Source organism: Atractosteus spatula, chromosome 8 (assembly GCF_055471065.1).
Source record: "Atractosteus spatula isolate fAtrSpa1 chromosome 8, fAtrSpa1.hap1, whole genome shotgun sequence".
In the NCBI taxonomy this organism is placed as follows: Eukaryota; Metazoa; Chordata; class Actinopteri; order Semionotiformes; family Lepisosteidae; genus Atractosteus; species Atractosteus spatula.
The window spans coordinates 4,430,476-4,457,482 of NC_142713.1; positions in this window are offsets into that span (position 1 = coordinate 4,430,476).

Consider the following 27,007-nt stretch of genomic DNA (forward strand, 5'->3'; position numbering starts at 1 on the left):
TTGTTCCTCCGACTCCTTGCCCTCCCGACAGATAGGAAAAAGGACTTTGTCCGCTCTTTCACCATCTCCCACCACTGCCCCATTGTCTCAAAGGAGTCTTTCAGAGAACACCACTCCAAAAAGTTCCTCTTATAGACTTCTCTAATTCCTTCGTCGGCTAGAAGGGATGTATTCAACTTCCAATACCCTTTCCCCACTTCAACTTGGATAGGTAAAGAGAGTGCGCAAGTCAAAAGGCAGTGGTCTGAAAAAAACACCAGCTTCACACCCTCCGGAGCTCCCTTAAAACTCCTTGTAAAAACAAAATCTATTTGTGATGCTTGGGTCCCATTGGGTCTATACAACGTAAAATTCCCACCCCCTTGATTATAGTTCTTAAAAACATCACTTAATTTAAAATCTCCACACATATCTCTAAGCAATTTCAATGTCTTATCCAGTCTCCTATTCAGTTTATCCCTTTTCTCCAATATACAATTAAAATGCCCTGCTATAACTAAAGGGTCCTTCCCTAAGACCCAGTTCCTGAGTTTGCAAAGCATATCATAATGGTTTTGTTTGTCGGTCGGGCAGTACACGTTAACCAGATGAAGCTTCACGGTTTGGAAGGTGAGCGTTGTTGCCATCATCCGTCCCAGCTGAATCACTTTTGAGTCATTTATAGTCACATTTCTATTCTTAATTAAAATTGCAAGTCCGTCCGATTTGTTTTCATTTGAACCGCTCCATAAAGAAGGGCCCAATCGCCACCTACTCTCCATCTCCGCATAGGTCCTCTTATAAGGCAATCCACATTCCTGCAAGAGAATTATATCAGCCACCACGTTTTCCAAAAATCCCAGCACTATTGCCACTTTTTTCAAAGAGTACATGCCCCTTACGTTCAGTACTGCTAGTTTCAGAGCCATAAGTAATCGATGGGGAAAACACTAAGACTACAAACCTAAGGCATCTTCCCCCTTCCAGGAGTCTAAATTAGACGACTTCTTTTTCTTTTTCTTACCTTCCCCCACACTTATTCCTAAACTATCTTCCACATAAGGTTTTTGATTCTGTGCTTCAAGAGGGAACTCTCTGTGATCATGTGGACTAGTTGGTGACTGTATCCAAACTGGGCAGGAAACATTCTCTACCGTACTCTCTCTTACCTTACCACCTGGAATGATGTCCCCCTCTGAATCAGATGATTCCGATATCACCCTTTTGTGTGTTGTCCCCGTATCTTGTGCCTCCATATCTGATGACTCCTCATCAAAGGAGGTTTTGCTCGCCTCTGAAGAAAACCCTTCCCCTTCACAAGAGCTCTCTTCATTTCCCTCATTACTGGTATCACCCTCACTCTCCTCCTCTACTTCCTTATAACCGCCCTTTCCATACTTGTCTGCCTCTTCGTTCAAACCTTCCCCCTTACTTTCACTTCTCCCTCCTTCCTCAGTTTCACCTACTATTCCCCCAGCCACTTTACCAGTTTCCCCCTGTTTCTCTAAGTTTTCTTCGCCCTCCTCCTCTTTCTCCACCCCACTTCCTACAAAGGCCCGCACCACATTTTCCTTTTTCAGTTTTTTTGCAAAAGAGTTTGGACAATTCCTAAACAAGTGCTCCCCACTACCACACAAATTACACTTCCTCCCATTTGTACACTCCTCAAAACTATGGCCCACTTCTTTACACTTCCCACATACAACTTGTGTGCATGCCTCCACCAAATGACCCAGCTCCCCGCACCGTCTACACAATTTCAGCTGTCCCTGATAGAAAACCAGGCCCCTATTTTCCCCTAATACAATTTGTGAAGGTATGTGCTTATATCCCTCAAACACACCTATGTGTTCATACAGACTTACCGGTACTCGCCAGGCACATGACCAAATTCCATCGTCATCCAAAACTTTCACAGGACCACCCTTAACCATAAAAAATCTAGACAACCAAGTCACAATATCCTCTCCAGACACCAACTCATTAAACATTCTCACAATCACCATCTTCCCTGATAAATCTGTCAACTTCTCACATTTAAACTTGTCTAATAGAGCAGAAGTTGATTTCTGAATCTTACCCCAAAATTCCACCATTAAACCCGCAGACTTAAAGCTTACATCAAACCCCTGGTTCCTAGGCAAAGTAATTAGACAATTAATATCTGCATTGTTGACCCCCAACTCACCTTCCGTGAAAAACCTAAGCGAGAAAGTACACCCGAGTGCGACCCAGATCTACGCTCTCTATACTCTAACCTAACACAAAAAAAACGGCGCACGCCGGCCCAGGAGTTTAAGATAAAACTTAAAGACACCAAAATAAGAAATCAAAAACACTTACCCCACACTCTTCGAGAGCTGGTGTAAAAACCTCCTTCAGATCCTAAGAATCCAACTCCTTCGTTCGGGGAATATGTGCTGTAGGTCAGAAAAAATGTTTAGAAAAAATTGAAAGAACTATATTCCTAAGTATCCTTTCAGCCCTAAAACAATGCCACGCCATCAAAAACTGTCTACATTGTATGGGAATAAAACTTTAACCCTAGCTTCGGGTTTTGCTAGTTAGGGTTAGGGTTTAAATATTTCTCAAAGACCATTTTCTCAATATTCCACTCATTTGACTGGAAAATGTGCTTCTCTGAATCAAAATATTAGTCTGAAAAGACAATACAACACTGCCAAAACCAAAAGAGTGTATCAGGAATGGTCAAATTAAATTTTGTGTTGAACGGATTGCTTAATGAATGTATGTTTAGGCTCACGTGGCCTACAAGTCTGTTAAAGCCCATAGCAAGAGTTTGAAAGTTAAATCAGGTTCTTTCGAACTGTTGCTTGTCGGGCAATTCAGACACCATTCCTTTTTGGGGCAAAGCACTGTATACAGCCATATACAGATGCAGCCATTCAAAAAGGAGCAGGCGATACCGCATTATTTTGCCGCAAGGTGGAGCTGATAAAGCTCAACCTCTCATGTTTGAGCTGTCACCATCAAAGTCTTTAACGAAGATATTACTAATAGTATTAATAATGAATGACTTTGGACAAGCTGCAAACTCAAAGTATTGCCCTGGTCCACATTCTTTTTTTCATTGACCGTCTCTGTAAAAGTAACACCACAGCATTTCGCAGTCACGCATTTGTTTCCAATCATGCAAAGTACGGTAATTTTTGAGAATCTCCGATTCACCATGCCTTTCACATGCTCATAAAAGAGATTGATTTAGGAACATAAACATATTACTGTATTCAAACTGTACTGTACAGTATGTATATGTATATTTAATGTCTTTACTGTGCCCGTTTAAGTACTGAATATTTATATGGAATTTTACCACTGAAGGGTAATCTTAGCAGCTGAGCATAAAAAGAATAGGAGCATATTGTAACGCGTGTGAAGGCCATAAATGATATTAATTTCAACAAGCATACTTTTAGAATTTGATTAAAAGGGAATATAATATGGAATCGCATATCTAAAGAAATTAATAACGATACAACTATATTCATGTACCGCAACACAAGAATAGTACACGCTGTACAATGTCTGCTGATACTGTTTCTCTAGGGCTTTTTCAACACTCCTCATGTGACCTTGCCAGTGGGGCTGTGGGTTAGGTTCCCGACTTATACATCACACGTTGGGTGTTCAAATCCAGCTAAAACCAAGACTTCTTTTTAACAAACATTTCTTTGAAAAAATAAAACTTTTCCCTGGGTCAGAGATTAAATAAAACTTCACTCGCACCAAACAAATTTATATTTCTAAATATCACAACATGATCGAATTTAGGTCATTTTAATAACAATGAATAGTCACCTATGCGTTACAATATAAATATTTATATTGATTTAAATCGTGTTTTGATTTAAATTGCAAACGCGTGTTTAAATATATGTGTTTTTTGATTCACAATCAGACAAATGCAACATAAATTGATATCTTTGTCTTCTAAGTATCTTAATAAACTTTCAGCATAGCTTTCTCCCCATATAGATTTATTTTTCTTGGGATCTTGGGATCAAACGTGGAAAGATTAGATTGTAATCGTTTTTATTTTTTAAATACATTTTAGAAAAGTGTAATCTATACTAAAAAGCTGTACACCACCTGCTATAAAGATACATATTGTAATACTTTCGGGTTCGGATAGGACGGACAAAAGAACTCAGACTTGCGGAGTTAAAGCAAGTAAAAGCCTTTATTTTTCTTCTCCGTCACCACCTGCCAGCCCGGCTCTCCCGCAGGGAACTATTTACAAGGAAAACGGATGCTTTTTGTTTTGTTTCTTTTTCATATAACAACAGTAGTATCTGATGTCTCAGTGGCTTTCAAAATTAAATTATGCATGCAAACCTGTGAACTGGCCTGTGATACTGGCCATGTAATACCCTGCATTGTGGAATAATAGTTTATTTTAAAGGATAGAGAAAGCACAGAAAACAGGCAGTTAGATTGATCAGATTAGTATGAAAAGCCATTTAGCAAAGAGGGAATGAGAAGAGTGACAAACTAGTATACTTTAGATCTTTTTTTCTGAACCAGGGAAAATCTGATCATGTTTCTCTATAACAATAATAAAAAACTTTATATATCACCTTTAAAAGTGACATCTCAAAGCAATACAGTAGATGTAAAAACAGTTAAAAGGACCACAGATTACAAAGTAAATACCCAACACTGATTGTACCCATCTGTCATGCTAATAAAGCACCTTGAATTGAATTGAATTGAATTGAATTGAGAGAGGGGGGGGGGAGGAGGGCGAAGGAGAGAGCACAGCCAGGACAGGCAAATAAGATACACTCCACAGACATTCACAACAGCGACATATCATAAAACTCCTGCACATATTGTTAAATTATTACTTGTTTTTCAGGAAGTTAAAAAAACACTTGAATTACTTATCCAGTCTCTCAAAATAAAATTAGTTTTCAAGCAATGCAACTAATGTCGGGCAATGTGTTTTTTTTAATCCAACATTGACAGCCACATCTTAAATCTTGTCAGTCAGCTCTTTTTTCTCTATTTGAATTGTGGCGATTCAAACAACTTGGGATAACAAGTGGTCTCAAAGTCACCGAGCTCACAGAGCTTCAACAACAGATGACAACTTCCTTAGTCCTTCCTTATTCTTCCTGAAATTGTCAGTTTATGAGTGAATAAAAGCATTTTATTAAAAACACATTTGCGTTTGTTTGGGAGCTATATTATGTATTTTTCATATGTAAGATATAATGATGTGTTCCTGCTTACACATCGCACGACTTTAAAAGCTAGAAAAACAGGTTTCGATTCACATTATCTGGCAAGCCTTGTTTTGTCAAAGGATAGCACATACTTTGAAAAGACCGCAAATGTATTAGCAAGGGTTAATTGCACTATGGACCGCGCAAAGAAATTTAAAATAGTCTTCTTTAGGTGTAAGGGCAGGAGTGGATCGCAGCAGGCATAATCAGCAAATAAATAAGAAAACAAAGAACAGGGCAGGTGAGACGAGTATCCAGATCAGAAAAAGGAAACAATTGTTACGCCCGGGTAATAAAAGCATTTTATTAAAAACGCGTTTGCGTTTGTCTGGGTATTTACTTTGTAATCTGTGGTCCTTTTAACTGTTTTTACATCTACTGTATTGCTTTGAGATGCCACTTTTAAAGGTGATATGTAAAATAAAGTTTTTTATTATTGTTATAACCATTAATACTTTTGTTGGAGTTTAAATAAAGTTGATGTTTTATCTAAGGGACTTCTAAACTGTGAAAACATGTGTCTGTCTTTCCGTGGGGGGAAGGGAATCTTTTTCCTCACCTTCAACCTTATCGCTCCCCCTTTACTCTCACCATCTGATTAAGAATGAATAAAAGCATTGTATTTTTGTCTGGGTGCTGACAAAGTAAACACTCTCTCTCTCTCTGCTGGCGTTTGTAATCGTTTTTATTTTTAAATACATTTTAGCAAAGTCATGTATTTTAAAAATCTTAGGATTTCTATATTTATGTCTTTATTTGGTGGTTTCATTAGTGACAAAGGCTAAACTTTCTTAGAAAAATGTCTTTTATGTAAACCATGTTTGCTATTAATTCATTTAGGGCTTACTGACAGAATTGCTGTTTTTTATGCATGCCAAAACATTTCGGTGCCGTCGTCTCCACTTTAAAGGTACCCCCGTGCTGGAAGAACTTTACCTCGGAACGTTTGCCCAGCGTACATAGGCACATCCCGGAATTTTGACTTCACTGTGTAATGAAGAAATATTAAAGACTACTTAGCATAGATAAAAAAACTTGGACTCCCATGGACAGTATCTTATACACATATCTTTTTCTGTTGTCTTTGTTGATCTCTTGAGGATCCTTGTGATATTTTGAGCTCTCGTTGAATGATAAAAGTGTCGCAGTTTAAATAATTTTCGTTGTTAGAAATTATGAAACGCTCTGTTAAAAGCAAGGGAGTTTTTCTATCTGTTATAGTAAAAGAAAATGCTCGACGAACTAGGGATTGAACAGTTTTTCAGTGCTTGTACAATCGATGGAAATGTTCAAATAAATGTGCTAAAGAAATAAAAAAGTTATTCCTTTATCATATTGGCTAGCTAATGTCCCATCCTTGTTAGTTAAATCAACGAAATGCTGTGGTAGGTGTGACTTTTTGTCGGCTGGGCAGCTTGTCCCCCCCTCCCGCTGAAGACTCGACCACTTGAAAATACCTGTGAAACCGGTTTAATTCGTCACAGCCAGCACTCCCGCAGAGAGTGATGAAAAACACATGAAAGACTTTGGTGCTTCTTTCTGTCACCACCTGCCAGCGAGCTCTCCCGTGCCCCGACCAGAGAGAGACACACGATGAAAAAGCACACTGTGCTGCTGTAATACAGTTTAAATTGTATTTCATTGCCCTTTGACAGATTGTCTTTAAATCAACTGTTGATTTAAAGTTTGACAGTAAATGTTTATATTGTAACGCATACAGCCTCCATTTCTTAATAAAAATGTAATCAATCATTTGCGCAGCCTAAGAGGGAGGGTCTGCTCTCACAATCCTCCATACACTCAAGTGAAAAATTAATAACGCCAATGTAAACATCGTATTTACAATTTGTTAATAATAAAAATGTTAAGTTCTCTAAAGCTTTGTGATAGTTTACCCAGTTTACCCATTGTAATTAAAAATGACTTGGATACGAACATGTTGTGATATTTAGAAATATAAAAGTCAATTAATTGTCCATTTCTATATGTATGTCTTTATTTAGTGGTTTCAATAGTGACAAAGGCTAAACTTTCTTGGAAAAATGTCTTTGCTGTCTTGTTGATAGGTTAAGCTTTCGAAACTCAGCCCCAAAGTCATGTGACTGGACCCCTGGGTGTTCTGCACCCCTGGGTGTTTCTCTCTCTCTCGCGCTGTTGGCGGGCGGGGGCTGTGTGTCTCTGGTCGGGGGTGCGGGAGAGCCGGGCTGGCAGGTGGTGACGGAGAAGAAAAATAAAGGCTTTTACTTGCTTTAACTCCGCAAGTCTGAGTTCTTGTGTCCGTCCTATCCAAACCCAAAAGTATTACAATATCTATCTATATAGCAGGTGGTGTAAAGCTTTTTAGTATAGATTACACTTTTCTAAAATGTATTTGAAAAAAAACACACACACGATAGAAGCAGGAAGCAGAAGCAGGGACAGTTGTCAGAAGGAAAGAAGGTGACTATTCGTTGTTATTAAAAATGACTTAAATTCGATCATGTTGTGATATTTAGAAATATAAAAAGTCAATTAATTGTCCATAATATTGCTATTCTATTTTTTCAAAGAAACGTTTGTTAAAAGAAAAGTCACGGCGCCGGCTGGATTTGAACACACAACCTGTTGTAACGTTGCCATAGCCAAAATGTAAATGTAGTGGCTCTCTGAAGGCACCAGTTCTGTAGGGTTTGGGCATTTACTGTGACAATTATTAATTGTAGCAGTAAATCACAAAATTGATTCTTGCGATGGCTTTAGAATCCAACCATGCAACATAACTCAAACAACGCACACACACAGGTACTAATACACGAGGATACATTTATTAATACATAGAATATGCATGTAAACCTAACAGATCTTATCGAGAGGGTTATCAGAATACAAAAGATATATTCAATCAGTTACGAAGAGTTACACATATCAAGAGGACATACGTTCAGTATATCATTCATTAAGACCGTTTCGTAAATGAACTTGGTTATAACTTCTACATTAGATACTCAAAACAAGTACATAACTCTTAGGAATTAAATTGATATCAACTGGTTGGGATAACAATTGAATTCTCGAGCTGTAATGCATTGAAGTTGAATACTCATCCAATCTTTGGGGATTCAGATCTCCTGCGGGCACAAAGAAACAGTTGCAGGCTGTTGCTGTCCAATCCGCGCTCTCTGGCTGTGTGCCAGGCTGTGCTGTGTGGCTTGCGACGGTGCGCTGCTGATGCTCACTGACCGGCTAGTTAGTGTTGGCTTTAACTAGCAAAGTTTGTGCACAGGAGAAAAGATGACTGTGGATCCCAGCAAGTCAGGAAGAGGACCGGTTCGTTCCTGATGAAGAGCTAGTTCTGAATAGTGATTCAGCTTTCCACAGTTCCGACCTGTTCACGAGGCCTGCTGCTGGTGCTAACCTCGGGTGGATCCTCTGGTTACTCTCTGGCAACCTCCGCTCTAGACTCTTAGAACAAAGCAAAGTTCTGGCACTCGGACACACTGGCCATTCCGTGGTTGTCCGGGCTGAGTCTCAGGATGGTCAGGAGGCGCGCTGCGAGAATGTCCTGCCCTTGGGAGCCTTCTGCTCCTGGGCTGTCCTGCCCTGGAATTCTCCTTTGAATTCCCTTTAGAAAAGTCCACAGAAGTCTCACTGAATCTCACTGAATCTCTGTGTTGCCTGTTTTTACCTGGAGGAACTTCAGCTCCATGGGCATCAGAGTCCCACGTGGGTTACTCAGCCCTACCAGTCCCTGATTGGTTGATCAAGGTGAGATATGAGTCACTTACTCCTGACACTTAGGAATGCAGTCCAGATGTCCATCTGGCACTCCCTAGACAGATAGGCGCCAATGGATGACCATTGATCATGATAGCCAGGCTTAGCTAAGTGCATCCCCCTTTGGGAGCTGTCCTAGGAAACCTTATCAGCCTGCATGAATAGTTTCTCTGTGGCTGCACCACAGAGATGAACAGAGAAATGGGGCCTCATTTGGGAAGGCTCAGAACACTTAATTCTTCCTTATTAATAAGCCTCGCCGCTACACTGTGCATTACTAAACAGGCACGGAAACCAGTAGGCTACTGGGGAAGTCACATGAAGAGAGAGGTGAAACAGCTCTACACAGCCCTGTCGCAGTACACGAATATAATTATATCGTTATTAATTTCTTTATATACGCGATTCCGTATTATATTAGCAGAAAAGCTTAAAACTACCACTTTTTAACACGCTATTTCACATATTAAAGACTTCAATGCTTAAAATGTTTAGGGAGAAATGGAATACTGGTGTGTATTTTTTCTTTAAACTACCGAGACCAGCCATATACTGTAATACTGTATGTTTATGTTCTAAAATTAATATCATTTATGGCCTTCACATGTGTTATGCTCCTATTCTTTTTATGCTCAGCAACTAAGATTTCCCTTCAGTGGAAAAATTCCATATAAATATTCAATACTAAAACGGGCACAGTAAAGACATTTAAATCTTTCGATGACCGACCAACACACCACGAGTGCCCCTGTCGGTCAACCAATTACGTACCGCGGTATTAGCGTCATCGCGCGTCACGATGCGCAAGGCCGTAGCCAATAACCTCCGGTACGTGTCTCTGCCGCGCACTTTGAATGGCTGCATCTGTAGGTCAGAAAAAAATGATTAGAAAACATTGAAAGAACTGTATTCCTATGTATCTTTTCAGTCCTTAAACACAACAGTGGCACCAAAAGCACATTGTATGGGAATAAAACAATAACCCTAGCTTTGGGTTTTGCTAGTTAGGGTTAGGGTTCAAATATTTCTCAAAGACAATTTTCTCAATATTCCACTCATTTGACTGGAAAATTTGCTTCTCTGAATCAAAATATTAGTCTGAAAAGACAATACAACACTGCCAAAACCAAAAGAGTATGTCAGGAATGGTCATATTAATTTTTGAAAGGTATTCTTTCATTGGAAATTCAATGTTGAACGGATTGCTGAATGAATGTATGTTTAGGCTAAAGTGGCCTAAAAGTCTGAAAAAACTAAGACAGTTTGGCTTCATTTGTTAATATGCCTTTGATTTTAAAGCCCATTGCAAGAGTTTGAAAGTTAAATCAGGTTCTTTCGAACTGTTGCTTGTCGGGCAATTCAGACACCATTCCTTCTTGGGGCAAAGCACTGTATACAGCATTATAGGTCAGAAAAAAATATTTAGAAAACATAGTAAGACCTATATTCCAAAGTATCCTTTCAGCCCTAAAACACAGCTCTGGCATCAAAAACTGTCTACATTGTATGGGAATAAAACCCTAACCCTAGCTTCGGGCTTTGCTAGTTAGGGTTAGGGTTCAAATATTTCTCAAAGACCATTTTCTCAATATTCCACTCATTTGACTGGAAAATGTGCTTCTCTGAATCAAAATATTAGTCTGAAAAGACAATACAACACTGCCAAAACCAAAAGAGTGTGTCAGGAATGGTCATAATTTTTGAAAGGTATTCTTTCATTGGAAATTTTCTGTTAAATGGAGTGCTGAATGAATGTACGTTTAGGCTCAAGTGGCCTAAAAGTCTGAAAGAAAAATTACATTTTGGCTTTATTTGTTAATATGCCTTTGATTTTAAAGCCCATGGCAAGAGTTTGAAAGTTAAATCAAGTTCTTCCGAACTGTTGCTTGTCGGGAAATTCAGACACCATTCCTTTTTGGGGCAAAGCACTGTATACAGCCATATAGGTCAGAAAAAAATGTTTAGAAAACATTGAAAGAACTATATTCCTAAGTATCCTTTCAGCCCTAAAACACATCCGTAGCATCAAAAACTGTCTACCTTGTATGGGAATAAAACCCTAACCCTAGCTTCAAGTTTTGCAAGTTAGGGTTAGGGTTCAAATATTTCTCAAAGACAATTTTCTCAATATTCCACTCATTTGACAGGAAAATTTGCTTCTCTGAATCAAAATATTAGTCTGAAAAGACAATACAACACTGCCAAAACCAAAAGAGTATGTCAGGAATGGTCATATTAATTTTTGAAAGGTATTCTTTCATTGGAAATTCAATGTTGAACGGATTGCTGAATGAATGTATGTTTAGGCTAAAGTGGCCTAAAAGTCTGAAAAAACTAAGACAGTTTGGCTTTATTTGTTAATATGCCTTTGTTTTTTAAGCCCATGGCAAGAGTTTGAAAGTTAAATCAGGTTCTTTCGAACTGTTGCTTGTCGGGCGATTCAGACACCATTCTTTTTTGGGGCAAAGCACTGTACACAGCCATATAGGTCAGAAAAAAATGATTAGAAAACATTGAAAGAACTATATTCCTAAGAAAACTTTCAGCCCTAAAACACAGCCATGGCATCAAAAACTGTCTACATTGTATGGGAATAAAACCTTTACCCTAGCTTCGGGTTTTGCTAGTTAGGGTTCAAATATTTCTCAGTGCAATTTTCTCAATATTCCACTCATTTGACTGGAAAATTTGCTTGTCTGAATCAAAATTTTAGTCTGAAAAGACAATACAACACTGCCAAAACAAAAAGAGTGTGTCAGGAATGGTCAAATTAATTTTTGAAAGGTATTCTTTCATTGGAAATTTTTTGTTCAACGGAGTGCTGAATGAATGTACGTTTAGGCTTAAGTGCCCTAAAAGTCTGAAACATTTAATACATTTTGGCTTCATTTGTTAATATGCCTTTGATTTTAAAGCCCATGGCAAGAGTTTGAAAGTTAAATCAGGTTCTTTCGAACGGTTGCTTGTCGGGCAATTCAGACACTATTCCTTTTTGGAGCAAAGCACTGTATACAGCCATAGAGGTCAGAAAAAAATGTTTAGAAAACATTGAAAGAACTATATTCCTAGGAATCCTTTCAGCTCTGAAACACAGCCATACCATCAAAAACTGTCTACATTGTATGGGAATAAAGCCCTAACCCTAGCTTCGGGTTTTGCTAGTTAGGGTTAGGGTTCAAATATTTCTCAAAGACCATTTTCTCAATATTCCACTCATTTGACTGGAAAATGTGCTTCTCTGAATCGAACTATTAGTCTGAAAAGACAATACAAAACTGTCAAAACCAACAGAGTGTGTCAGGAATGGTCAAATTAATTTTTGAAAGGTATTCTTTCATTGGAAATGTTGTGTTAAACGTAGTGCTGAATGAATGTACGTTTAGGCTTAAGTGCCCTAAAAGTCTGAAACATTTAATACATTTTGGCTTCATTTGTTAATATGCCTTTGATTTTAAAGCCCATGGCAAGAGTTTGAAAGTTAAATCAGGTTCTTTCGAACGGTTGCTTATCGGGCAATTCAGACACCATTCCTTTTTGGGGCAAAGCACTGTATACAGCTATAGAGGTCAGAAAAAAATGTTTAGAAATCATTGAAAGAACTAAATTCCTAGGTATCCTTTCAGCCCTAAAACACAGCCATGCCATTAAAAACTGTCTACATTGTATGGGAATTAAACCCTAACCCTAGCTTCGGGTTTTGCTAGTTAGGGTTAGGGTTCAAATATTTCTCAAAGACCATTTTCTCAAAATTCCACTCATTTGAATGGAAAATGTGCTTCTCTGAATCGAAATATTAGTCTGAAAAGACAATACAACACTGCCAAATCCAAAAGAGTGTGTCAGGAATGGTCAAATTAATTTTTGAAAGGTATTCTTTCATTGGAGATGTTGTGTTAAACGGAGTGCTGAATGAACGTACGTTTAGGCTTAAATGCCCTAAAAGTCTGAAACATTTAATACATTTTGGCTTCATTTGTTAATATGCCTTTGATTTTAAAGCCCATGGCAAGAGTTTGAAAGTTAAATCAAGTTCTTCCGAACTGTTGCTTGTCGGGAAATTCAGACACCATTCCTTTTTGGGGCAAAGCACTGTATACAGCCATATAGGTCAGAAAAAAATGTTTAGAAAACATTGAAAGAACTATATTCCTAAGTATCCTTTCAGCCCTAAAACACATCCGTAGCATCAAAAACTGTCTACCTTGTATGGGAATAAAACCCTAACCCTAGCTTCAAGTTTTGCAAGTTAGGGTTAGGGTTCAAATATTTCTCAAAGACAATTTTCTCAATATTCCACTCATTTGACAGGAAAATGTGCTTCTCTGAATCAAAATATTAGTCTGAAAAGACAATACAACACTGTCAAAACCAAAAGAGTGTGTCAGGAATGGTCAAATTAATTTTTGAAAGGTACTCTTTCATTGGAAATGTTGTGTTAAACGTAGTGCTGAATGAATGTTCGTTTAGGCTTAAGTGCCCTAAAAGTCTGAAACATTGAATACATTTTGGCTTCATTTGTTAATATGCCTTTGATTTTAAAGCCCATGGCAAGAGTTTGAAAGTTAAATCATGTTCTTTCGAACGGTTGCTTGTCGGGCAATTCAGACACCATTCCTTTTTGGGGCAAAGCACTGTATACAGCCATATAGGTCAGAAAAAAATGTTTAGAAAACATTGAAAGAACTATATTCCTAGGTATCCTTTCAGCCCTAAAACACAGCCATGCCATCAAAAACTGTCTACATTTTATGGGAATAAAACCCTAACCCTAGCTTCGGGTTTTGCTAGTTAGGGTTAGGGTTCAAATATTTCTCAAAGACCATTTTCTCAATATTCCACTCATTTGACTGGAAAATGTGCTTCTCTGAATCAAAATATTAGTCTGAAAAGACAATACAAAACTGTCAAAACCAACAGAGTGTGTCAGGAATGGTCAAATTAATTTTTGAAAGGTATTCTTTCATTGGAAATGTTGTGTTAAACGAAGTGCTGAATGAATGTACGTTTAGGCTTAAGTGCCCTAAAAGTCTGAAACATTTAATACATTTTGGCTTCATTTGTTAATATGCCTTTGATTTTAAAGCCCATGGCAAGAGTTTGAAAATTAAATCAGGTTCTTTCGAACTGTTGCTTGTCGGGCAGTTCAGACACCATTCCTTTTTGGGGCAAAGCACTGTATACAGCCATAGAGGTCAGAAAAAAATGTTTAGAAAACATTGAAAGAACTAAATTCCTAGGTATCCTTTCAGCCCTAAAACACAGCCATGCCATCAAAAACTGTCTACATTTTATGGGAATAAAACCCTAACCCTAGCTTCGGGTTTTGCTAGTTAGGGTTAGGGTTCAAATATTTCTCAAAGACCATTTTCTCAATATTCCACTCATTTGAATGGAAAATGTGCATCTCTGAATCAAAATATTAGTCTGAAAAGACAATACAACACTGTCAAAACCAACAGAGTGTGTCAGGAATGGTCAAATTAATTTTTGAAAGTTATTCTTTCATTGGAAATGTTGTGTTAAACGTAGCGCTGAATGAATGTACGTTTAGGCTTAAGTGCCCTAAAAGTCTGAAACATTTATTACATTTTGGCTTCATTTGTTAATATGCCTTTGATTTTAAAGCCCATAGCAAGAGTTTGAAAGTTAAATCAGGTTCTTTCGAACTGTTGCTTGTCGGGCAATTCAGACACCATTCCTTTTTGGGGCAAAGCACTGTATACAGCCATAGAGGTCAGAAAAAAATGTTTAGAAAACATTGAAAGAACTATATTCCTAGGTATCCTTTCAGCCCTAAAACACAGCCATGCCATCAAAAACTGTCTACATTTTATGGGAATAAAACCCTAACCCTAGCTTCGGGTTTTGCTAGTTAGGGTTAGGGTTCAAATATTTCTCAAAGACCATTTTCTCAATATTCCACTCATTTGACTGGAAAATGTGCTTCTCTGAATCGAACTATTAGTCTGAAAAGACAATACAACACTGTCAAAACCAACAGAGTGTGTCAGGAATGGTCAAATTAATTTTTGAAAGGTACTCTTTCATTGGAAATGTTGTGTTAAACGTAGTGCTGAATGAATGTTCGTTTAGGCTTAAGTGCCCTAAAAGTCTGAAACATTGAATACATTTTGGCTTCATTTGTTAATATGCCTTTGATTTTAAAGCCCATGGCAAGAGTTTGAAAGTTAAATCAGGTTCTTTCGAACGGTTGCTTGTCGGGCAATTCAGACACCATTCCATTTTGGGGCAAAGCACTGTATACAGCCATATAGGTCAGAAAAAAATGTTTAGAAAACATTGAAAGAACTATATTCCTAGGTATCCTTTCAGCCCTAAAACACAGCCATGCCATCAAAAACTGTCTACATTTTATGGGAATAACACCCTAACCCTAGCTTCGGGTTTTGCTAGTTAAGGTTAGGGTTCAAATATTTCTCAAAGACCATTTTCTCAATATTCCACTCATTTGACTGGAAAATGTGCTTCTCTGAATCGAAATATTAGTCTGAAAAGACAATACAACACTGCCAAAACCAAAAGAGTGTGTCAGGAATGTTCAAATTAATTTTTGAAAGGTATTCTTTAATGGGAAATGTTGTGTTAAACGTAGTGCTGAATGAACGTACGTTTCGGCTTAAGTGCCCTAAAAGTCTGAAACATTTAATACATTTTGGCTTCATTTGTTAATATGCCTTTGATTTTAAAGTCCATGGCAAGAGTTTGAAAGTTAAATCAGGTTCTTTCGAACTGTTGCTTGTCGAGCAATTCAGACACCATTCCTTTTTGGGGCAATGCACTGTATACATCCATGGAGGTCAAAAAAATTTTTTAGAAAACATTGAAAGAACTAAATTCCTAGGTATCCTTTCAGCTCTAAAACACAGCCATGCCATCAAAAACTGTCTATATTGTATGGGAATAAAACCCTAACCCTAGCTTCGGGTTTTGCTAGTTAGGGTTAGGGTTCAAATATTTCTCAAAGACCATTTTCTCAATATTCCACTCATTTGAATGGAAAATGTGCTTCTCTGAATCGAAATATTAGTCTGAAAAGACAATACAACACTGCCAAAACCAAAAGAGTGTGTCAGGAATGGTCAAATTAATTTTTGAAAGGTATTCTTTCATTGGAAATGTTGTGTTAAACGGAGTGCTGAATGAACGTACGTTTAGGCTTAAATGCCCTAAAAGTCTGAAACATTTAATACATTTTGGCTTCATTTGTTAATATGCCTTTGATTTTAAAGCCCATGGCAAGAGTTTGAAAGTTAAATCAGGTTCTTTCGAACTGTTGCTTGTCGGGCAATTCAGACACTATTCCTTTTTGGGGCAAAGCACTGTATACAGCCATATAGGTCAGAAAAAAATGTTTAGAAAACATTGAAAGAACTAAATTCCTATGTATCCTTTCAGCCCTAAAACACAGCCATGCCATCAAAAACTGTCTACATTGTATGGGAATAAAACCCTAACCCTAGCTTCGGGTTTTGCTAGTTAGGGTTAGGGTTCAAATATTTCTCAAAGACCATTTTCTCAATATTCCACTCATTTGAATGGAAAATGTGCTTCTCTGAATCGAAATATTAGTCTGAAAAGACAATACAACACTGCCAAAACCAAAAGAGTGTGTCAGGAATGGTCAAATTAATTTTTGAAAGGTATTCTTTCATTGGAAATGTTGTGTTAAACGTAGTGCTGAATGAATGTACGTTTAGGCTTAAGTGCCCTAAAAGTCTGAAACATTTAATACATTTTGGCTTCATTTGTTAATATGCCTTTGATTTTAAAGCCCATGGCAAGAGTTTGAAAGTTAAATCAGGTTCTTTCGAACGGTTGCTTGTCGGGCAATTCAGACACTATTCCTTTTTGGGGCAAAGCACTGTATACAGCCATATAGGTCAGAAAAAAATGTTTAGAAAACATTGAAAGAACTAAATTCCTAGGTATCCTTTCAGCCCTAAAACACAGCCATGCCAGCAAAAACTGTCTACATTTTAAGGGAATAAAACCCTAACCCTAGCTTCGGGTTTTGCTAGTTAGGGTTAGGGTTCAAATATTTCTCAAAGACCATTTTCTCAATATTCCACTCATTTGACTGGAAAATGTGCTTCTCTGAATCAAAATATTAGTCTGAAAAGACAATTCAACACTGTCAAAACCAAAAGAGTGTGTCAGGAATGGTCAAATTAATTTCTGAAAGGTATTCCTTCATTGGAAATGTTGTGTTAAACGGAGTGCTGAATGAACGTACGTTTAGGCTTAAATGCCCTAAAAGTCAGAAACATTTAATACATTTTGGCTTCATTTGTTAATATGCCTTTGATTTTAAAGCCCATGGCAAGAGTTTGAAAGTTAAATCAGGTTCTTTCGAACGGTTGCTTGTCGGGCAATTCAGACACTATTCCTTTTTGGGGCAAAGCACTGTATACAGCCATATAGGTCAGAAAAAAATGTTTACAAAACATTGAAAGAACTAAATTCCTAGGTATCCTTTCAGCCCTAAAACACAGCCATGCCATCAAAAACTGTCTACATTGTATGGGAATAAAACCCTAACCCTAGCTTCGGGTTTTGCTAGTTAGGGTTAGGGTTCAAATATTTCTCAAAGACCATTTTCTCAATATTCCACTCATTTGAATGGAAAATGTGCTTCTCTGAATCGAAATATTAGTCTGAAAAGACAATACAACACTGCCAAAACCAAAAGAGTGTGTCAGGAATGGTCAAATTAATTTTTGAAAGGTATTCTTTCATTGGAAATGTTGTGTTAAACGTAGTGCTGAATGAATGTACGTTTAGGCTTAAGTGCCCTAAAAGTCTGAAACATTTAATACATTTTGGCTTCATTTGTTAATATGCCTTTGATTTTAAAGCCCATGGCAAGAGTTTGAAAGTTAAATCAGGTTCTTTCGAACGGTTGCTTGTCGGGCAATTCAGACACTATTCCTTTTTGGGGCAAAGCACTGTATACAGCCATATAGGTCAGAAAAAAATGTTTAGAAAACATTGAAAGAACTAAATTCCTATGTATCCTTTCAGCCCTAAAACACAGCCATGCCATCAAAAACTGTCTACATTGTATGGGAATAAAACCCTAACCCTAGCTTCGGGTTTTGCTAGTTAGGGTTAGGGTTCAAATATTTCTCAAAGACCATTTTCTCAATATTCCACTCATTTGAATGGAAAATGTGCTTCTCTGAATCGAAATATTAGTCTGAAAAGACAATACAACACTGCCAAAACCAAAAGAGTGTGTCAGGAATGGTCAAATTAATTTTTGAAAGGTATTCTTTCATTGGAAATGTTGTGTTAAACGTAGTGCTGAATGAATGTACGTTTAGGCTTAAGTGCCCTAAAAGTCTGAAACATTTAATACATTTTGGCTTCATTTGTTAATATGCCTTTGATTTTAAAGCCCATGGCAAGAGTTTGAAAGTTAAATCAGGTTCTTTCGAACGGTTGCTTGTCGGGCAATTCAGACACTATTCCTTTTTGGGGCAAAGCACTGTATACAGCCATATAGGTCAGAAAAAAATGTTTAGAAAACATTGAAAGAACTAAATTCCTAGGTATCCTTTCAGCCCTAAAACACAGCCATGCCATCAAAAACTGTCTACATTTTATGGGAATAAAACCCTAACCCTAGCTTCGGGTTTTGCTAGTTAGGGTTAGGGTTCAAATATTTCTCAAAGACCATTTTCTCAATATTCCACTCATTTGAATGGAAAATGTGCATCTTTGAATCAAAATATTAGTCTGAAAAGACAATACAACACTGTCAAAACCAAAAGAGTGTGTCAGGAATGGTCAAATTAATTTTTGAAAGGTATTAATTCATTGGAAATGTTGTGTTAAACGGAGTGCTGAATGAATGTACGTTTAGGCTTAAGTGCCCTAAAAGTCTGAAACATTTAATACATTTTGGCTTCATTTGTTAATATGCCTTTGATTTTAAAGCCCATGGCAAGAGTTTGAAAGTTAAATCAGGTTCTTTCGAACGGTTGCTTGTCGGGCAATTCAGACACCATTCCTTTTTGGGGCAAACCACTGTATACAGCCATAGAGGTCAGAAAAAAATGTTTAGAAAACATTGAAAGAACTATTTTCCTAGGTATCCTTTCAGCTCTAAAACACAGCCATGCCAGCAAAAACTGTCTACATTTTAAGGGAATAAAACCCTAACCCTAGCTTCGGGTTTTGCTAGTTAGGGTTAGGGTTCAAATATTTCTCAAAGACCATTTTCTCAATATTCCACTCATTTGACTGGAAAATGTGCTTCTCTGAATCAAAATATTAGTCTGAAAAGACAACTCAACACTGTCAAAACCAAAAGAGTGTGTCAGGAATGGTCAAATTAATTTTTGAAAAGTCTTCCTTCATTGGAAATGTTGTGTTAAACGGAGTGCTGAATGAACGTACGTTTAGGCTTAAATGCCCTAAAAGTCAGAAACATTTAATACATTTTGGCTTCATTTGTTAATATGCCTTTGATTTTAAAGCCCATGGCAAGAGTTTGAAAGTTAAATCAGGTTCTTTCGAACGGTTGCTTGTCGGGCAATTCAGACACTATTCCTTTTTGGGGCAAAGCACTGTATACAGCCATATAGGTCAGAAAAAAATGTTTAGAAAACATTGAAAGAACTAAATTCCTAGGTATCCTTTCAGCCCTAAAACACAGCCATGCCATCAAAAACTGTCTACATTGTATGGGAATAAAACCCTAACCCTAGCTTCGGGTTTTGCTAGTTAGGGTTAGGGTTCAAATATTTCTCAAAGACCATTTTCTCAATATTCCACTCATTTGAATGGAAAATGTGCTTCTCTGAATCGAAATATTAGTCTGAAAAGACAATACAACACTGCCAAAACCAAAAGAGTGTGTCAGGAATGGTCAAATTAATTTTTGAAAGGTATTCTTTCATTGGAAATGTTGTGTTAAACGTAGTGCTGAATGAATGTACGTTTAGGCTTAAGTGCCCTAAAAGTCTGAAACATTTAATACATTTTGGCTTCATTTGTTAATATGCCTTTGATTTTAAAGCCCATGGCAAGAGTTTGAAAGTTAAATCAGGTTCTTTCGAACGGTTGCTTGTCGGGCAATTCAGACACTATTCCTTTTTGGGGCAAAGCACTGTATACAGCCATATAGGTCAGAATAAAATGTTTAGAAAACATTAAAAGAACTAAATTCCTAGGTATCCTTTCAGCCCTAAAACACAGCCATGCCATGAAAAACAGTCTACATTTTATGGGAATAAAACCCTAACCCTAGCTTCGGGTTTTGCTAGTTAGGGTTAGGGTTCAAATATTTCTCAAAGACCATTTTCTCAATATTCCACTCATTTGACTGGAAAATGTGCTTCTCTGAGTCGAAATATTAGTCTGAAAAGACAATACAACACTGTCAAAACCAACAGAGTGTGTCAGGAATGGTCAAATTAATTTTTGAAAGGTACTCTTTCATTGGAAATGTTGTGTTAAACGTAGTGCTGAATGAATGTTCGTTTAGGCTTAAGTGCCCTAAAAGTCTGAAACATTGAATACATTTTGGCTTCATTTGTTAATATGCCTTTGATTTTAAAGCCCATGGCAAGAGTTTGAAAGTTAAATCATGTTCTTTCGAACGGTTGCTTGTCGGGCAATTCAGACACCATTCCTTTTTGGGGCAAAGCACTGTATACAGCCATATAGGTCAGAAAAAAATGTTTAGAAAACATTGAAAGAACTATATTCCTAGGTATCCTTTCAGCCCTAAAACACAGCCATGCCATCAAAAACTGTCTACATTTTATGGGAATAAAACCCTAACCCTAGCTTCGGGTTTTGCTAGTTAGGGTTAGGGTTCAAATATTTCTCAAAGACCATTTTCTCAATATTCCACTCATTTGACTGGAAAATGTGCTTCTCTGAATCAAAATATTAGTCTGAAAAGACAATACAAAACTGTCAAAACCAACAGAGTGTGTCAGGAATGGTCAAATTAATTTTTGAAAGGTATTCTTTCATTGGAAATGTTGTGTTAAACGAAGTGCTGAATGAATGTACGTTTAGGCTTAAGTGCCCTAAAAGTCTGAAACATTTAATACATTTTGGCTTCATTTGTTAATATGCCTTTGATTTTAAAGCCCATGGCAAGAGTTTGAAAATTAAATCAGGTTCTTTCGAACTGTTGCTTGTCGGGCAGTTCAGACACCATTCCTTTTTGGGGCAAAGCACTGTATACAGCCATAGAGGTCAGAAAAAAATGTTTAGAAAACATTGAAAGAACTAAATTCCTAGGTATCCTTTCAGCCCTAAAACACAGCCATGCCATCAAAAACTGTCTACATTTTATGGGAATAAAACCCTAACCCTAGCTTCGGGTTTTGCTAGTTAGGGTTAGGGTTCAAATATTTCTCAAAGACCATTTTCTCAATATTCCACTCATTTGAATGGAAAATGTGCATCTCTGAATCAAAATATTAGTCTGAAAAGACAATACAACACTGTCAAAACCAACAGAGTGTGTCAGGAATGGTCAAATTAATTTTTGAAAGTTATTCTTTCATTGGAAATGTTGTGTTAAACGTAGTGCTGAATGAATGTACGTTTAGGCTTAAGTGCCCTAAAAGTCTGAAACATTTATTACATTTTGGCTTCATTTGTTAATATGCCTTTGATTTTAAAGCCCATGGCAAGAGTTTGAAAGTTAAATCAGGTTCTTTCGAACTGTTGCTTGTCGGGCAATTCAGACACCATTCCTTTTTGGGGCAAAGCACTGTATACAGCCATAGAGGTCAGAAAAAAATGTTTAGAAAACATTGAAAGAACTATATTCCTAGGTATCCTTTCAGCCCTAAAACACAGCCATGCCATCAAAAACTGTCTACATTTTATGGGAATAAAACCCTAACCCTAGCTTCGGGTTTTGCTAGTTAGGGTTAGGGTTCAAATATTTCTCAAAGACCATTTTCTCAATATTCCACTCATTTGACTGGAAAATGTGCTTCTCTGAATCGAACTATTAGTCTGAAAAGACAATACAACACTGTCAAAACCAACAGAGTGTGTCAGGAATGGTCAAATTAATTTTTGAAAGGTACTCTTTCATTGGAAATGTTGTGTTAAACGTAGTGCTGAATGAATGTTCGTTTAGGCTTAAGTGCCCTAAAAGTCTGAAACATTGAATACATTTTGGCTTCATTTGTTAATATGCCTTTGATTTTAAAGCCCATGGCAAGAGTTTGAAAGTTAAATCAGGTTCTTTCGAACGGTTGCTTGTCGGGCAATTCAGACACCATTCCATTTTGGGGCAAAGCACTGTATACAGCCATATAGGTCAGAAAAAAATGTTTAGAAAACATTGAAAGAACTATATTCCTAGGTATCCTTTCAGCCCTAAAACACAGCCATGCCATCAAAAACTGTCTACATTTTATGGGAATAACACCCTAACCCTAGCTTCGGGTTTTGCTAGTTAAGGTTAGGGTTCAAATATTTCTCAAAGACCATTTTCTCAATATTCCACTCATTTGACTGGAAAATGTGCTTCTCTGAATCGAAATATTAGTCTGAAAAGACAATACAACACTGCCAAAACCAAAAGAGTGTGTCAGGAATGTTCAAATTAATTTTTGAAAGGTATTCTTTAATGGGAAATGTTGTGTTAAACGGAGTGCTGAATGAATGTACGTTTAGGCTTAAGTGCCCTAAAAGTCTGAAACATTTAATACATTTTGGCTTCATTTGTTAATATGCCTTTGATTTTAAAGCCCATGGCAAGAGTTTGAAAGTTAAATCAGGTTCTTTCGAACTGTTGCTTGTCGGGCAATTCAGACACCATTCCTTTTTGGGGCAAAGCACTGTATACAGCCATAGAGGTCAGAAAAAAATGTTTAGAAAACATTGAAAGAACTATATTCCTAGGTATCCTTTCAGCCCTAAAACACAGCCATGCCATCAAAAACTGTCTACATTTTATGGGAATAAAACCCTAACCCTAGCTTCGGGTTTTGCTAGTTAGGGTTAGGGTTCAAATATTTCTCAAAGACCATTTTCTCAAAATTCCACTCATTTGACTGGAAAATGAGCTTCTCTGAACCAAAATATTAGTCTGAAAAGACAATACAACACTGTCAAAACCAACAGAGTGTGTCAGGAATGGTCAAATTAATTTTTGAATGGTATTTATTCATTGGAAATGTTGTGTTAAACGTAGTGCTGAATGAACGTACGTTTCGGCTTAAGTGCCCTAAAAGTCTGAAACATTTAATACATTTTGGCTTCATTTGTTAATATGCCTTTGATTTTAAAGTCCATGGCAAGAGTTTGAAAGTTAAATCAGGTTCTTTCGAACTGTTGCTTGTCGAGCAATTCAGACACCATTCCTTTTTGGGGCAATGCACTGTATACATCCATGGAGGTCAAAAAAATTTTTTAGAAAACATTGAAAGAACTAAATTCCTAGGTATCCTTTCAGCTCTAAAACACAGCCATGCCATCAAAAACTGTCTATATTGTATGGGAATAAAACCCTAACCCTAGCTTCGGGTTTTGCTAGTTAGGGTTAGGGTTCAAATATTTCTCAAAGACCATTTTCTCAATATTCCACTCATTTGAATGGAAAATGTGCTTCTCTGAATCGAAATATTAGTCTGAAAAGACAATACAACACTGCCAAAACCAAAAGAGTGTGTCAGGAATGGTCAAATTAATTTTTGAAAGGTATTCTTTCATTGGAAATGTTGTGTTAAACGGAGTGCTGAATGAACGTACGTTTAGGCTTAAATGCCCTAAAAGTCTGAAACATTTAATACATTTTGGCTTCATTTGTTAATATGCCTTTGATTTTAAAGCCCATGGCAAGAGTTTGAAAGTTAAATCAGGTTCTTTCGAACTGTTGCTTGTCGGGCAATTCAGACACTATTCCTTTTTGGGGCAAAGCACTGTATACAGCCATATAGGTCAGAAAAAAATGTTTAGAAAACATTGAAAGAACTAAATTCCTATGTATCCTTTCAGCCCTAAAACACAGCCATGCCATCAAAAACTGTCTACATTGTATGGGAATAAAACCCTAACCCTAGCTTCGGGTTTTGCTAGTTAGGGTTAGGGTTCAAATATTTCTCAAAGACCATTTTCTCAATATTCCACTCATTTGAATGGAAAATGTGCTTCTCTGAATCGAAATATTAGTCTGAAAAGACAATACAACACTGCCAAAACCAAAAGAGTGTGTCAGGAATGGTCAAATTAATTTTTGAAAGGTATTCTTTCATTGGAAATGTTGTGTTAAACGTAGTGCTGAATGAATGTACGTTTAGGCTTAAGTGCCCTAAAAGTCTGAAACATTTAATACATTTTGGCTTCATTTGTTAATATGCCTTTGATTTTAAAGCCCATGGCAAGAGTTTGAAAGTTAAATCAGGTTCTTTCGAACGGTTGCTTGTCGGGCAATTCAGACACTATTCCTTTTTGGGGCAAAGCACTGTATACAGCCATATAGGTCAGAAAAAAATGTTTAGAAAACATTGAAAGAACTAAATTCCTAGGTATCCTTTCAGCCCTAAAACACAGCCATGCCAGCAAAAACTGTCTACATTTTAAGGGAATAAAACCCTAACCCTAGCTTCGGGTTTTGCTAGTTAGGGTTAGGGTTCAAATATTTCTCAAAGACCATTTTCTCAATATTCCACTCATTTGACTGGAAAATGTGCTTCTCTGAATCAAAATATTAGTCTGAAAAGACAATTCAACACTGTCAAAACCAAAAGAGTGTGTCAGGAATGGTCAAATTAATTTTTGAAAGGTATTCCTTCATTGGAAATGTTGTGTTAAACGGAGTGCTGAATGAACGTACGTTTAGGCTTAAATGCCCTAAAAGTCAGAAACATTTAATACATTTTGGCTTCATTTGTTAATATGCCTTTGATTTTAAAGCCCATGGCAAGAGTTTGAAAGTTAAATCAGGTTCTTTCGAACGGTTGCTTGTCGGGCAATTCAGACACTATTCCTTTTTGGGGCAAAGCACTGTATACAGCCATATAGGTCAGAAAAAAATGTTTACAAAACATTGAAAGAACTAAATTCCTAGGTATCCTTTCAGCCCTAAAACACAGCCATGCCATCAAAAACTGTCTACATTGTATGGGAATAAAACCCTAACCCTAGCTTCGGGTTTTGCTAGTTAGGGTTAGGGTTCAAATATTTCTCAAAGACCATTTTCTCAATATTCCACTCATTTGAATGGAAAATGTGCTTCTCTGAATCGAAATATTAGTCTGAAAAGACAATACAACACTGCCAAAACCAAAAGAGTGTGTCAGGAATGGTCAAATTAATTTTTGAAAGGTATTCTTTCATTGGAAATGTTGTGTTAAACGTAGTGCTGAATGAATGTACGTTTAGGCTTAAGTGCCCTAAAAGTCTGAAACATTTAATACATTTTGGCTTCATTTGTTAATATGCCTTTGATTTTAAAGCCCATGGCAAGAGTTTGAAAGTTAAATCAGGTTCTTTCGAACGGTTGCTTGTCGGGCAATTCAGACACTATTCCTTTTTGGGGCAAAGCACTGTATACAGCCATATAGGTCAGAAAAAAATGTTTAGAAAACATTGAAAGAACTAAATTCCTATGTATCCTTTCAGCCCTAAAACACAGCCATGCCATCAAAAACTGTCTACATTGTATGGGAATAAAACCCTAACCCTAGCTTCGGGTTTTGCTAGTTAGGGTTAGGGTTCAAATATTTCTCAAAGACCATTTTCTCAATATTCCACTCATTTGAATGGAAAATGTGCTTCTCTGAATCGAAATATTAGTCTGAAAAGACAATACAACACTGCCAAAACCAAAAGAGTGTGTCAGGAATGGTCAAATTAATTTTTGAAAGGTATTCTTTCATTGGAAATGTTGTGTTAAACGTAGTGCTGAATGAATGTACGTTTAGGCTTAAGTGCCCTAAAAGTCTGAAACATTTAATACATTTTGGCTTCATTTGTTAATATGCCTTTGATTTTAAAGCCCATGGCAAGAGTTTGAAAGTTAAATCAGGTTCTTTCGAACGGTTGCTTGTCGGGCAATTCAGACACTATTCCTTTTTGGGGCAAAGCACTGTATACAGCCATATAGGTCAGAAAAAAATGTTTAGAAAACATTGAAAGAACTAAATTCCTAGGTATCCTTTCAGCCCTAAAACACAGCCATGCCATCAAAAACTGTCTACATTTTATGGGAATAAAACCCTAACCCTAGCTTCGGGTTTTGCTAGTTAGGGTTAGGGTTCAAATATTTCTCAAAGACCATTTTCTCAATATTCCACTCATTTGAATGGAAAATGTGCATCTTTGAATCAAAATATTAGTCTGAAAAGACAATACAACACTGTCAAAACCAAAAGAGTGTGTCAGGAATGGTCAAATTAATTTTTGAAAGGTATTAATTCATTGGAAATGTTGTGTTAAACGGAGTGCTGAATGAATGTACGTTTAGGCTTAAGTGCCCTAAAAGTCTGAAACATTTAATACATTTTGGCTTCATTTGTTAATATGCCTTTGATTTTAAAGCCCATGGCAAGAGTTTGAAAGTTAAATCAGGTTCTTTCGAACGGTTGCTTGTCGGGCAATTCAGACACCATTCCTTTTTGGGGCAAACCACTGTATACAGCCATAGAGGTCAGAAAAAAATGTTTAGAAAACATTGAAAGAACTATTTTCCTAGGTATCCTTTCAGCCCTAAAACACAGCCATGCCATCAAAAACTGTCTACATTTTATGGGAATAAAACCCTAACCCTAGCTTCGGGTTTTGCTAGTTAGGGTTAGGGTTCAAATATTTCTCAAAGACCATTTTCTCAATATTCCACTCATTTGACTGGAAAATGTGCTTCTCTGAATCAAAATATTAGTCTGAAAAGACAATACAACACTGTCAAAACCAACAGAGTGTGTCAGGAATGGTCAAATTAATTTTTGAAAGGTATTCTTTCATTGGAAATGTTGTGTTAAACGTAGTGCTGAATGAATGTACGTTTAGGCTTAAGTGCC